Below are 10,950 nucleotides of genomic sequence, written 5' to 3'. Positions count from 1 at the left end.
TTTATTCTACTCCACGAAGATTATCACCTGAGAAATTGAAATTCACAAAAGCCGAATTTATTTCTATGATCGAAAATGGTATCTGTCGACCTTCTAGCAGTACTTGGGCAACCCCACTTCATATGGTTCCTAAACCAGATAATACATGGAGGTTATGCGGAGATTATCGTGCTTTGAATGCAGCTACTATTCCAGATAGATACCCGTTGCGACATATTCAAGATTTTACGTCAGGACTTCACGGTAAGAACATTTTCTCCAAGATTGATCTTGTCAAGGCTTATTATCAAGTTCCGGTTGCAAAAGAAGATATTCATAAGACTGCGGTTACCACTCCGTTTGGTCTTTTTGAATTTTTAGTGATGCCTTTTGGTCTTCGTAATGCTGCTCAAACTTTTCAGCGCCTTATGAATAACATATTAAGAGGTTTAGATTTTTGTTTCTGTTACTTGGATAACATTTTAATTGCCTCTCTTAATGAAGAAGAACATCTTTATCATTTACGAGTTATTTTTGAACGGCTTCAAAATTCTGGATTAACAATTAATGTTTCCAAATGTCTCTTTGGTGTATCAGAGATTTCTTTTCTCGGATATCTAGTTTCTAATCAAGGAATCAAGCCGACTTCTGAAAAGATTAAAGCTATTATTGATTATAAGAAACCAAAAACTCTCCTTGAATTGAGACGATTCTTAGGTATCATTAATTATTATCGAAGATGTCTTAAAAATGCAGCAAAATATCAAGCTATTCTTACTGAATTTCTTAAAGATAGCAGAAAACGAGACAGAAGGTTAGTTCCTTGGACATCTGATGCTGAAGAAGCTTTCAGGAACTGTAAAGAAGAGCTCATGCAAGTCTCGAATTTAACTCATCCAGCTCCTTCAGTTCCTCTTATTTTAACCTGTGATGCTTCTAATCTTGCAGTTGGCGTACACTGGAACAGATTATTAATGAAACGAATAAACCCATTGCCTTTTTCTCAAAAAAGTTAAACACATCGCAGCAATCTTATAGTGCTTATGATCGAGAGTTATTAAGTATTTATTTGGCTATTAAACATTTTAGGTACCTTATAGAAGGACATCAAGTCATCATCAGAACTGATCATAAACCTCTGATTTATGCTTTCGTCAGAAATTGGATAAAGCTTCTCCTCGACAGATTCAACAACTTGATTTTGCTTTCCATCAGAAATTGGATAAAGCTTCTCCTCGACAGATTCGACAACTTGATTTTATTGCTCAATTTTCAACAGATTTAATACATATTTCTGGAGAACGTAATTCTGTAGCAGATGCTTTGTCGAGAGTTGATTCTATTTCCATGCCCGTTATAGTCTCTCTTGAAGAATTAGCTGAGGCTCAGCTGAACGATGAAGAATTGAAGACTTTATTGACATCAAGTTCATCTTTAAAATTACAGCGATTTATACTTACTGGCTCGACTTCTCCGATCTATTATGATTGTTCTTCGGAATGTATTCGTCCTTATGTTCCCCAACCATTTCGAAGACGAATTTTTGATACGGTCCATCGTTTAGCTCATCCAGGTGGTAATTCTACTTGCAAATCTATTCTTCAAAAATTTATTTGGCCTTCTCTTAAAAAGGATGTAAAGGAATGGTGCAGAACATGTTTACCTTGTCAACGAGCTAAAATTCAACGACATACCAAGAATTTACCTCTAAGGATTGCAGTTCCTGATCAACGCTTTCAACATGTACATTTTGATCTTATTGGACCTTTACCTCCCTGCAGACAATTTCGTTATTGCTTAACCATGATTGACAGATTTTCAAGATGGCCCGAAGCAATTCCTTTGACCGAGATATCAGCAGAAACTGTTTCTACAGCTTTCTATACTCACTGGGTCTCAAGATATGGTGCTCCTCAAACTATTACTACGGATCAAGGTTCACAATTTGAAGCATCTTTATTCAAAGCTCTCACAAATTTGATTGGCTGTAAAAGGTTTCGAACTTCAGCGTATCATCCTGCTTCCAATGGAATCTTAGAACGCTGGCATCGTACCTTGAAAAGTGCTATTATGTGTCATGAAACTGAAAACTGATTAGATATCTTACCAACAGTTTTATTAGGACTTCGTACCTGCTTCAAGGAAGATTTAAAATCATCACCAGCAGAAATGCTTTATGGATCAACTTTAAGGATTCCGGGAGAATTCTTTATGGAAGAAGATCCACCGACGGATCCTGAAATATTTATTGAAAAACATAGATTTGCCATGAGAAATATTAAATCAAGACCTACAACTCATCATACTACAAAGACTCCTTTCTATCACAAAAATCTTTATGAATGTACTCATGTTTGAGTCAGAGATGATTCAGTTCGCAGATCTTTACAACCACCTTATTCTGGACCTTTTCGTGTTGTTAACAGAATCGATGATTATTTATTTACTATTGACATTTCAGGTAAATCCGTTAATATTTCGACTGAACGTTTGAAACCAGCCTTCTTGCCAAGAGAACAAGATTTCAACCCTCCTTTTTCAACTTCACCGACTTCCTCTTTGACGCCTCAAACAGTTCAAAAGCCATTGAGAACATATCCTGGTGCTAAGAAAAAAGTTCATTTCGCAACGTAGTCCGTCGCGGGGGAGTATTGTGGCGGTCTTCGAGTTCGTCGTTACCGATTTCACGAAGATAAACCAGATTCCTTCATTTTCACATATACACTGTTATTCACTTACATACTTTATATCTTTCGGTACTTACACACTTTATATCTTTTGTTTAAAAATCAATACACATTTATTACAAAATTTCTTGACAACCCAAAAAACATTTATTCAATTATTATTCCATACATTGACTTGTAAACATTATTATTTTCTCTCTAAATAAACTTTGATATAAAAACTTAATATCACTGGAGATTTCGCACCTAGTTATCCACAGGTTGTGTGCGCGGTATACAGTACTTAACGCGCGCTGAGAGCGCGTTCAACTATTTGACGAGGAGGTACGCGGAGAACTATCTTAATTCTGGTTTCTTGCAAGTGAAGTGCGATCTCTGGAGTATGTATGAAGGCTTGCTATTCAGCTTAATTCGTCATCAGCGACCTAAAAACCCCCTATATACCAAATATCAAATAAAATTAACATTTATTAAAATTTTTATGGGCCATATCGGATCCGCCATTTTGAATTTTGAGAATTTGATACTGGATTCGCAATTAGCAACCTGAAAAAATGTTTTATACAGAATTTCATAAAAAATCGATGGCTGCAATAATTTATTTGCATTCAACAAGAAGCCGCTTATATGTTTACGTCTGCTTCTATAATGCTATATGTATATATTAGGGTGGCCCAAAAATACACAGGAAAATAAATTTTTTAGAATTTTCATGCTGCCGCCCCCCAGAATTGAAAAAAATGTAAAAAAAAGAGACCCGTATTTTTTTTTTTAATTGGTTGGTATTTAATGGTGCCGCCGAGCCTCTGAAGTTTCCCATGTATTCTATATGGGAAAAAAACACATTTTCGTAGATTTGATAAAAAAAATCGTTAGAAATGTCTGTTTTTTTATGTGCAAACAATATTTCTCTTGAGAAATGTTGAAAATATGAGATCCTAACAAATATTTATTAAAAAAATTACGTTAACTATGTTTTACAGGACCGCAAAATATGAAATACTTGCAGAAAAACGACTTTTATATTTAAAAGTATTTCTATCAATTTTATGTTTAGTTTAAGTATTATATAAAAATATACGTTGAGGAATAATAAACGTTTGTTACATTTCATTATTGCAATTAATTTATTACAATTCTACAATTCTAGAAATATTACACATATCACTCTATAAACTTAAGTTAAGATAGTTCTCTAGTAAATATACTTGTAAAAACATTTTTTTAAATCAAATTTCCAAATTGTTTCCTATACGTTAACGTAAACGTTATTCTGTCAACGAGTAAAGTTTTAAAAATTCATAAGTATATAAAATTTAATATTGTTCTTGAATATTGCCTTCTATCGAACAATAGATTAATTAATTGATGAGAATTAATATCTGCTTTGTTTTTTTTTTATAATAAGAGTAATTTATGAAAAATGAGAAAAAATTTCGTTCAAATGAACGTTCAGAAAGTCAGGAATATATTATGAATAACTTTTTTTTTAAATATTTTATTCTATTAATATTTAACTAAATATAATATTTTATAAAATTCACACTGTATTGGATCCGCTATTGGAAAAATTTTAGAAACTGACATCAGATTCGTAATCAGTGACCCAGAAAAACCTCCCCATAACAAGTTTCAAATGAATCTGAGCAGTTTTTGAAAAATTCTTCCGCCATATTCGATCCGCCATTTTGAATTTTGGAAAACTGATATCGGATTCGAAATCAGCGACCTCGAAAACTCCTGAGTAACAAGTTTAAAATAAATTCAGAAAAAAACTGCGAATTTATAGCTCAGTTATGAAAGAATAAATAAATGTAACAACAATAATTTGTTTAAACAATTATAAAATACAAGAAATCATTAGTAACAATTCATTTGTCGGTAAAAAAAGAAAAATCTATGTGCGAGAATCAGCGAGAAAATTACTAGAAATACTTTTAAACATAAAAGTGCGATTTTTGCATGCGTTTTGTTCTCTGCGGCACTGTAAAACATAGTTAACATAATTTTTTTTAATAAATAATTGCCAGAATCTCATATTTTGAACATTTCTCAAGAGAAATATCGTTTGCAGATTAAAAAACCAGACATTTTTAACAATTTTTTATCGAATCTACGAAAATGTGTTTTTTCCCATATAGAATACATGGGAAACTTCAGAGGCTCGGCGGCACCATTAAATATCAACCGATTAAAAAAAGAAAAAATACGGGTCTCTTTTTTTTTGCATCTTTTACAATTCTGGGGGGCGGCCGCGTAAAAATTTTTTTGGGCCACCCTAATATATATATATATATATATGATACAAATTTTTTTTCTTAAAAACGGCTTCCTTACGTTTTTTCTAAATTTTCTTACGAAGATTTAAAAAACAAAAACATTAATTTTTATAGAAAATTGAAGCCTGTGGCTTAATTTGTTCGCGCGAATCCGTTTTGGCCCCACTGTGAGACGCCACCAAGTTAGCTCGCTCACATTCGAATCTCAGTATGGAGATCGAGTGACTCGGGGGCCTACTTGGAAAGGGCCGCCGCGAGTTTTGATACAAACTCCGGCCGCCTACGGAACGGGGCTGCAGCGGCTTTCGGGAACCACAAAGCTGCACCTCGTTTTTTCCTGGTACGCCTTCCATCGGATTAGTGATTTTCGTTAATATACTGACAGTGCATGCGACCGTCCTTGTGAATCCAAGGTTGTCTAAAACTAAGCTAAAATGGTTGCAGGCAAGGCAATATGCCCCGCAAAAGGGATTCCGGGCGCCGAATGGCGTACCGACGCCTAGTGAAGGATTACCATAATTGCGAAGAGTTTGATCCGCGAGCCCTAACCGATCCGTGTTGGGTAAACCGAAGGGCCCCTGAGTATCACCCGGTACCCGGGAACCGAGCATCGTACGAGGCAGGGGGTTGTTGGGTGGCAGGCAAGCCCTCTGTCAGAAAGGCGGACGCAAAGACCTAGGCACAAAAGCAGAAACCCGAGGACCCAAGGGCCGCAGAACCACCGCGGGCGTGCCCGACAATTACGAGCAACGAGGTGTTATCCGTCGGGAAAGCTATAAGGCTAGCAGTATTTGCGCCCCCATCGAATCCTTCATACCATGTTGCTCAAATAGTGGTGGCTAAACGAGCCTCTCGCCCCGCGTCCGGTCGCCGTGTTAAAATACCGGACGTGACAGCAATTTTATTATTATATATTAATTTAGAACAAAAGCATTGATCGTATAGATTACTAATAATTACTAATTTCAACCTTTTATGCTCGTATTGGTCGTATACTTAATGTTTTGTTTTTCATAATAATAAATTTCGAAGTAAATACTCTAAAGTGACAAATACGAGTCAGGCGCGATAATTGTGTGTAGGAATGAAAATTTTCGGTTGTCTTTCTGTCGATATTACAATTTCACTTTTATTTAATCAGAATTCTTATTGAGTGGGCAATACTGTAAATATTAGAGTCATAGTTAAACTAATTCCTTTGACTTAAATAGCATTTTGTTATTTTTAACTTCTATGTGTGTTGAAATAATAGAACTGAAAAATAACAAAATGCTATTTAACTCAAAGCAATTGGTTTAAATGTAACTCTTTAATATTTACAGTATAGTCCACTCGATAAGAATCATGATTAAATAAAAGTAGAGTTATGATAATACAGCCCGATCGATCCTGATAGGGTCCTCGAATTTATTCCCGATAGGGACATAGCGTTACCATATACCTAAAGGTCCCGATCGAGTGTACTCATCAGTACCCGATCACTAAGTGAGGCTTACCTGATCAGTTTCTGATTGGGGCCTTATTATTATTTCTACTCGGGTTGATCGTCTCCATCACTCAAGTCAATCGGCATCGGATCTTTTTTTGAACGTGACTTGACCTTTTCATTTTTATGATACTTTTTTAGGACATCACTTACTTTTCAGAGTACAAATATATCACAAATATGTATAAAAAAATGATTTTAAAATATTACATAAAGAAGAGAGTGAAATACGGCGAAAGAGAGAGGTAGTGGGGGTGGGTGGTGGTGGGAGGGAAAGGGGGAGGGGGAGACAGTGTGGTGGTCGAAGTTGGTGGAGATGTGAGCAAAAGGTGAAAGAGGAGAGTGGTGCACATAACTGGGGACAGAGAAGAAGGAGAAGGAGACGTTACTTTATTTCTCATGGAAATCATCACTTTTCGACCGCTTGTATGACCAAAACGACTTAATCAATTTAAAATTCTTTTAGCTCAATTTACTTGTTGCGATGCCGTCTTTCAGGACATATTACATGCGATTCAAAATTCTTTATATTTTAGTAGTTATACACCCCCGAAAAATGAACTTTAGTGACTCGGGATAAGAGACTTGTAGTGTCTCTCAGTTTTGTCAAGAACAGAGTCCTCATGTGCATTCACCTTCAGGTGGCGCTGCTGGGACTAGCGTTGATATGCTCATCTAATACTTTTCTTACTTTATGGAGACTTCCTTCTTCTTCACGAACACATTTATATTGTCTGTACATCTTTCATTAAAATATACGTTCTTTTCATTACCGAGTGGAAAATATTCCCTTATCCATCCTAACGACAAGTTTTTTTTTACATTTCCGGAGACACTACCGTGCCTCCTGATAACTCTTTACACATTTTTAACATTTAACTTTTTTTCAGTGAAAAATCCATTTAAAGACAGTTATTTCTCATTATTTAAAGTATTTCAAATTCATAGTAATCAAGCGTGAGTTAGTTTCGGGAGCAGAGGGTGAGGGGAGAGTTCAGCCCTCCTTCTGAAAGGATGTATTTAAGTTATTTTTCCCGAAAATGCTTTTCTTTTACCATAATCGACTATATTACTTAAAATCAAACTCCTTGTATAAAATATTAAATTATTGTGTAGTTTTTAATGACAATAATTGTAAATTACGAAAATTTCCTGCAATTTAGGTTTCTTACTAAGTCATACCGTCCTTTACTTATTTGCACCACTATTGACAAAACTTTCTTACGTGGAATCCAACAAGACTGATGAATTAGCAAATAAAGTGTCGAATTCTCAAATAGGATTGCCTTATCGCGTTAATTATATGATTGATCTACATACATATTACGTTCTAATTTTCATACATTGTAGTATATGCGACATGATATACACGATCTTACTAGCTGTATTCGATGTTCTATATCTAATTGTGATCGAGTACGGTTGCGGTTTGTTTGCAGCTTTGAGGTAAATCTAATAAACGATCATGGTTTAAATTACGTATGCGTGTGTGTGTGTGTGTATATATATACATGATTTCTGTAAACATATCAGTGTCTAGCAGATAAAAAAAATAGTTTATCTGTTACAATATAATATTTGTTCCAAAAGTTGTTCCTTTAAAACTAATATGAGAATAGGGCTACGAGCCTTAGACTCATTAAAATATTTAATTCTATTAATTCTATTAATTCTAATATATTGCGAAGAATATGGATCTGTGAAGCTGGCACGACATTCCATCGATATCAAAAAAATGACAACAGTTCCAGTAGCACTTTTCATAGTTCTACAGTTCTACCTAAAAATAAAAAATAGTTCCGCAGTTTTAATATGAAAAAACTAAAATTAAAAATATGGCGTGCTAACTTCGCAAATCTGGCACGACAATTATCCTTTAAAGTATGAGAAAAAAGTAAATATTTGCACTTTTAGCAACAGTTCCCGATAGTTCTACTAAAAATCTACTAAGATGCAATTTCAAAACAAAATAATGACATTTAACAATTTTTATACATCATATATATAGAAAATGGCATAAAACTTCTAGAAAAAGTGACGTGCTGACTATTTCTATCAGTTTCAACGGCAATTCTCGTTAGATCTCACAGAGTTTTATGCATTGCAATCATTTAGAAGCAGAGTTCCGGCCTCTACATATTTTTAATCAATTTTTTACTACCTGAGTCCAGCACAACACTTGTAGAAAGAGTGACGTGCTGACTATTTCTATCAGTTTCAACGGCAGTTTTGGTTAGTTTTCACAGAGTTCTATGCATTGTAATCATATTTAAGCAGAGTTCCGGCCTCTAAATATTTTTAATCAATTTTTTACTACCTGAGTCCAGCACGACAATTGTAGAAAAAGTGACGTGCTGAATATTTCTATCAGTTTCAAAGGCAGTTCTCGTTAGATCACACAGAGTTCTATGCATTGCAATCATTTAGAAGCAGAGTTCCGGCCTCTACATATTTTTAATCAATTTTTTACTACCTGAGTCTAGCACGACACTTGTAGAAAGAGTGACGTTCTGACCATTTCTATCAGTTTCAAAGGCAGTTTTTGTTAGTTCTCACAGAGTTCTATGCATTGCAATCATATTTAAGCAGAGTTCCGGCCTCTAAATATTTTATAATAAAAGTGACTTTTTTCTGCAAATGTCGTGCTGGACTCAGGTATTAAAAAATTGATTAAAAATATGTAGAGGCCGGAACTCTGCTTCTAAATGATTGCAATGCATAGAACTCTGTGTGATCTAACGAGAACTGCCTTTGAAACTGATAGAAATAGTCAGCACGTCACTTTTTCTACAATTGTCGTGCTGGACTCAAGTAGTAAAAAATTGATTAAAAATATTTAGAGGCCGGAACTCTGCTTAAATATGATTGCAATGCATAGAACTCTGTGAGAACTAACGGGAATTGCCGTTGAAACTGATAGAAATAGTCAGCACGTCACTTTTTCTACAATTGTCGTGCTGGACTCAAGTAGTAAAAAATTGATTAAAAATATTTAGAGGCCGGAACTCTGCTTAAATATGATTGCAATGCATAGAACTCTGTGAGAACTAACCAAAACTGCCGTTGAAACTGATAGAAATGGTCAGCACGTCACTCTTTCTACAAGTGTCGTGCTGGACTCAGGTAGTAAAAAATTGATTAAAAATATGTAGAGGCCGGAACTCTGCTTCTAAATGATTGCAATGCATAGAACTCTGTGAGATCTAACGAGAATTGCCGTTGAAACTGATAGAAATAGTCAGCACGTCATTTTTTCTAGAAGTTTTATACCATTTTCTATATACATGATGTATAAAAATTGTTAAATGTCGTTATTTTGTTTTGAAAATGCATATCTTAGTAGATTTTTAGTAGAACTATTGGGAACTGTTGCTAAAAGTGCAAATATTTACTTTTTTCTCATACTTTAGAAGAAAATTGTCGTGCCAGATTCGCGAAGTTAGCACGCCATATTTTCAATTTTAGTTTTTTCATATTAAAACTGCGGAACTATTTTTTATTTTTAGGTAGAACTGTAGAACTATGAAAAGTGCTACTGGAACTGTTGTCATTTTTTTGATATCGATAGAATGTCGTGCCAGCTTCACAGATCCGAAGAATATCACGTAATGTTGGCGTTTCGTCCCGGCTTCCAATACTGGACTCATCAGTAAGGTATTGTAATGGAAGCCTACCTTAGACCCCTGTTTTAGTTATTAAATCGAGATTCTATATATCTGGAGACACGGTAGTGTCTCGGCGCTAAGCCAAGCGTGCGACACTGCCGTGCCTCCTTTACGCGACACGGAGAATTTTTCGGGTCGAGATGATCAGATCTTAGTAACGACTGAACCGATCAAGTTCTACATACGCTCAATCGACAGGAAAAACTTAAATTGTATGATAAAAGTGCTTTCATTTTTTTCTACGTGCCCTACGAGCGGAGATATCGCGACGCAAAGTCCGGATCTGTAAATTTTCACGTTTATAAAATTAAGATACGTCATCAACGTCGCCGACCAGAGAAATGTACTTCTCGTTTTTTCGATAATAGAGGGCCTTTGACTTTATGTGTTATCTCACTTTATCTATCATCTCACTCTATCTATCTATATCTAACCAGCAGACCAGTGTTGCATGGCACATATGATGACGCGCGCGCGGTTTAAAATCTTATAATTAAGAATAAAATATTATTCAATATAATATAAAATATTTATTAATAATATACAGGGAATGGAAAGTTACTTTTTAAAAATAACTAGTTACAGTTACTCGTTACCGAGTAAAAAATGTAACTAGTTACAGTTATCGCTTTTTAAAAGTAACTCGTTACAGTTACCGTTACTTGAAAAATAACTTTTTGTTATTTTTCCGTTACTTTTTTAAAATCAATTTAAAAATGTACTTTTGCATTTTTTTTTTATATGTAATACTGACAAATATATAGTTTTATTTAAAAAAAAACAATGTAGAATGGCTCAAATAATAAATTAAATAAAAGTAAAATGAGAAGGGTTACGAGCCAATAATGAAACAG

Source organism: Cyphomyrmex costatus, unplaced genomic scaffold (assembly GCF_001594065.2).
Source record: "Cyphomyrmex costatus isolate MS0001 unplaced genomic scaffold, Ccosl1.0 scaffold450, whole genome shotgun sequence".
NCBI classification, from domain to species: Eukaryota; Metazoa; Arthropoda; class Insecta; order Hymenoptera; family Formicidae; genus Cyphomyrmex; species Cyphomyrmex costatus.
This window is presented reverse-complemented; position numbering follows the sequence as displayed.